General features: G+C 46.9%; 1 long non-coding RNA gene across 1 annotated transcript; it reads right to left on the bottom strand.

Annotated features, from left to right (window-relative positions):
- Window positions 1-1409: 1409 nt before the first annotated feature.
- Window positions 1410-3558, bottom strand: LOC104834892. The gene is made up of 2 exons (XR_774667.1): window positions 3459-3558; window positions 1410-1923 (listed from the first exon to the last, which is right to left on the bottom strand). It is a non-coding gene; the product is annotated as an uncharacterized LOC104834892 (long non-coding RNA).
- Between the last annotated feature and the right edge of the window lie 1002 nt (window positions 3559-4560).

Below are 4560 nucleotides of genomic sequence, written 5' to 3'. Positions count from 1 at the left end.
TGGCTCCGTCCCCCTCCCCTGCTGAGCGTTTTAGGGGGTTGGGGGTTTCTTTACGTTATTTTTTCCTAAGGGAAGCTCCTGGGGACTCTCGGCACGAGCCGCAATCCTGATTTTCCAGCTCCGTTTTGGGGGCAAAAAAGCGGCTTTTCTTCCAAGCTGCCTCCTACCACTGCATCTGCGGAAAGGCTGGAAACAAGCCCAAAACACGCCGCCCCCCCGCCATGCCCCCAGGCCGGACCCTGACCCAGCTCCACCAGCCAGTAACCAACGGAAACGCCCCAAAACAACAAAATTAAATAAAAATCTTACTTCTGACCGGCTCCACATTAATCAAATCAGTGTTTTTATCCTCAAAGGTCCCTGCGGAAAAGCTCCTGAGTGCGCTCTGGCTGCAGATTTGCCTTTTTTGGTTAAATCCTGAGACCCGGGGTCTCTTTTTACTTTTCCTTGGCATTTTTCTCACCGTTATTTGCCTTTTTTTCTTGCGTTTTGCTGCTTCCCTGAGGGGGCAAAAACACTCGAGACCCCCCCCCCCCCCCCCCCAACACCCCCCCCCTTTTTTCCTCTTTTCCCCTTTTCCAGAGAGTTTCAGCCATCCCCTCCCGCACGTCGCCTTTTTGGGGGGAAAAAGAAGGGATTTTTCATCACTTACTCTGTGGCAACAGGCGGGACCTACGGAGCGCTACGGCCGGAGCCTGGTGACGCTGGAGTGGGGTTTGGGGGGGGGGGGTCCCCGTTTCTTGGGGGTTTTACAGAAAAAAGGGGGGAGTGGGGGTGACGGCCACGGCGCCTGCAATGACAAGAGCCCCCCCCACCCCCCCAAACCCCCCCAGAACGAGCAGGGGGAAGGGCCTCACCCAGCTGCCGCCTCCGGCCAGTTCCTCCTCCAGCCCCACCAGCTCCGGCTCCGTTTTGGGGCGTTTCCTTAAATTCCTGAAAATCTCCTTACTCCAGCGGGTTCCTGTTCGCCATTTGCTCTTTTTCTTGTCTTTCTCTTCCTTTTCTCTCCCGTTTCCTGCTCCGTACAACCTTCCTCCGGCTCCTGATCTTTTTTTTTTTTTTCCTTATTTTTTTAAATTTAATTTCTCCAGTTTCACCAATTTCCACTGGCTTCGTTTCTCTTTTCTCCATTTCCTCCTCTTTTCTTCTATCCTCATTTTCTTATTTTTCTTCTATCCTCATTTTCTTATTTTCTCTACTTCCTCTTTAATTTTCTCTTATTTTTTTCTCTTTTTTTCTCTTTTCTCTTTTTTTTCCTCTTTTCTCATTTTTGCCTGTTTTTTTTCCTCTTTCCTCCTCTAGCTTCACCAATTTCCACTGGCTCCTCTGATTTTTCTTTTTTTTTTTTCTATCTTCTCCAATTTCCAGATGATTATTTTTTCTTTCCTCTATTTTCTGGTTTTCTCTCTTTTTTTCTTTTCTATTTTCTTTTTTTTTTTTTCTCCTCTATTTTCTCCTCCAGCTTCACCCATCTCCACGGGCTGTTTTTCCCCTGAATTTTTAAGATTTCCTCCAGCTCAGCCAACTTGCACTGGCTCTTTCTTTTCCTCTTTTCTCCCTTTTTTTCCTCTTTTCTCACTTCTTTCTCCTCTTCCCCAGGGTTGCCCTGCCCAGCACCTCCTTCCCGGCTGCCAGCCACTGCCTTTTACCAAAAAGTCCTTTTTTTCCCCCAGCAGGGGCCGCTGGGGGAAAAAAATTAAACTCCCTCATTTCTCTCGTCAAGCCGTTAATCTTCCTCCCTGCCAAGGCTTATCTTCACTCTTGATTTTTCCTTTTCTTTTCCCCCAGTTATCTCCTCTCTCAATCCATCTTCCTTTGCCAGCAATCTTCTGTCTTGACTTAAAATGCCGCATTTCACCCCAAACTCTCCGAAACATCCGCACCCGCACCCAACCTGCGCTCCCCCGGCCCGGCCCGGCGCTGCTTTTTAGGAGAAACAAGGAAAAAAAGCTTTTAACAGCTTTTCCTTAAAGAAAGCAGCTTTAGGAGCTCTTTAAAAAAATTAAAACAGCTTTAAGAGCTTTTTAAAAAAATAAAACAGCTTTAGGAGCTTTTTTAAAGAAAGTAAAAGAGCTGTAAGAGCTTTTTTTAAAAGAAAACAGGTTTAAAGGCGCCTTTTTTTTTTTCTCTTTAAAGTAAAGCAGCTTTGAAAGCTTTTTTACATTTAAAAAGCGCCCTAGCTCGCTCTGGCTTTTCTAAACTATCAAATTACAGTGTTTTAAGAATTAAAAAAAAAACAGCTTCAAGAGCTTCTTTTTCGTAAAAGGAAGCAGCCTTAGGAGTTTTGTTTTAGAAACGGCTTTAAGAGCTTCGTTTTTAAAAAATAAGAGCTTTAAGAGCTTTTTTTTTTTTAAATGTAGCAGCTTTGAAAGCCTTTTTTTTTTTTAAAAAAGTGCCCCAGCTCGCTCCGGCTTCTCCGAACGACTGAACTGCCGTATTTTAAGAATTCAAGAAAAGAAAACAGCTTTAAAAGCCTTTTATCCTTAAAGGAAACAGCTTCCCGGTCTTTTTTTTTTTTTTTTTCTTTAAATCAAGCAGCTTTAAGAGCTTTGCTTAAAAAACAGAGCGGCTTTGCGAGCTTTTTGGCAGCGGAGAAGCGCGGAGCCGGCTCCGGCCCCCCCGCCGAGGGAGCGGCCGGTTTTGCCGAATTCCGCCCGATTCGGGGCCGGTTCCTCGCAGAGCGCCCGGCAGCGCGCGGCGGCCGCCGCCTTATAAAGCCGCGTGACGTCAGCGCCGCCGCAGCCGCCTCCGCGGGGGGGGCAAAGAAATAGTCCCCAAAATCGCCAAAAAAGGGCAGCAGCCAAAAAAAAAATCAATCCTGCCCCGGCTTTCAAGAACACCTCTTTTCTTTTTTTTTTCGTTTTTCTCCCCACAAATCACGCTGGCAGCAGGAGGCGTTCAGCTGCCCCACCTGCTTTAGCACAAACGTGGTTAAATTTAACACCAAGTTTTTTTGCTCGGTTTTGCCTCTTCTCAACACAAAAAAAAGCTCTTCTGGACGATTTTTGAGCATTCTCGTTATTTATTTAATAATATTTAACGTCATTTTCACTCTTGCTGCATCACGGGTCTGGGCCCTTGCAAAAAAAAGTTTCCTTTCCTCCCCAAAACAGTCACAAATTTGGGGAAAAAAGGTGAGCGATGCTTGGCTCTTGAGGAGGACGCAGAGACCCCAGAAACCCTTTTTTCACCTATCTCCCTTGTTTCCAGCAAAGCCCCAAACGACCCTTTTTTAGTATTTATTTTTGCCCCTTTCCAGAAAAGCCCAAACAACTCTTTTTTTTTCCCCTTAAAATACACCAAAATCTCTGCATTTCGCACAGTTTCAAGGCCGTGCTGAGTCATGGCACAGCCTGTTCTCAACCAGGTTAAAAAAAAAAAAAAAAAATCCCTTTTGTGGCATTTTGAGGCATTTCCGGGCAGGGCAGACAGCCACACCCCCCCCCACCTCCCCAAACCTGTAATTAAAGCCGACCGGGGGCTAATTAAAGCTCCTGATGAAGCCAACGAGGCATTTCGGAGGCAAAGGGCAAGTTTTTCTGACGCATTTCCAGGGCGTTTCCTGTGGGACAAGACAAGTTTGCTGTTATTATTATTTTCCTGCATTATTCTGCCATTAAGACCCACAAAACTGGTTTTTTTTCAGCCATTTCAGCGGTAGGGAGAGGCCTCCCCTCACTCACACATTTGTATTTTTTGGAAATCACCTCAATGATGATTTTTGCAGCAATGATTTGCCCATTTCTGGTTGGTTTTAAGCATGTACACTGCCCCCTCTCCCCCAGATTTCAGCTTTAAAATTATTTTATTAGCAACCACATAGCTGGAGTCTGTGTTTTCTGCATGGAAATGTCCCAAAAAGCTGTTTTTTCCTCAGGGACTGGGCCTGGAAGGACAATTTTAGAGCATTTTCCATTGGAAAGGTGCACCTGGTTTTCACCAAAACCTGGGTTTTTATTAGGGGGGAAAAAAAAATAAAAAGGAACAGCTAGGTTGGGGTTTTTTTAACTGGAATGGCACTAAAAATCTTCATGAGTCTGAAAGAGGCCCAACAGCTCTGCCAGCAGTTTTAGGCCAATTTAAGCCGGTTTTGAGGCCCAGGGTACAGGTTTTGGCCCTGACTCAGCACCGTGGGGGAGGCCTCAAAAACCAGCACTGACCTGAAAACTGCAGGGTTTTTTACCCAAACAGCCCCTTTTCCCGCCCCCAGGAGGGGAGTCCCCCCCCCCCCCCCCCCCCCCCCCAGTCCGCTCTCCACAAGATTTTGGAGTGAAACCTCCCAATTCCTCACCCTTCTTACACCCTGAAGGCACCGTTTTCCTAAGGCTTTTCCCCGTCCTGAGCGCCTTGCCCTTTTTAACGACTTTTCAGACAAAAATTACCTCAGGAAAAGGGGGGAGGGGATACCATACCGCGTTCCCCACACCCATCCCAACCGGGGACCCCCGAACCGCCACTAAAACGGCAGAGACCCCCTTCCCCTTCGCTCTTCCTGCCCCCACTTTTAAGCTGATCCCTCCTCCGCGCCCACTTACAGGCAAAAAACCCAGAAATTTGGGG

The sequence above is a fragment of the Haliaeetus leucocephalus genome, unplaced genomic scaffold (assembly GCF_000737465.1).
Source record: "Haliaeetus leucocephalus isolate CR32 unplaced genomic scaffold, Haliaeetus_leucocephalus-4.0 Scaffold343, whole genome shotgun sequence".
Lineage (NCBI taxonomy): Eukaryota > Metazoa > Chordata > Aves > Accipitriformes > Accipitridae > Haliaeetus > Haliaeetus leucocephalus.
Note: the sequence above shows the minus strand (reverse complement) of the source record. Positions and strands in the feature narration are given on the sequence as shown.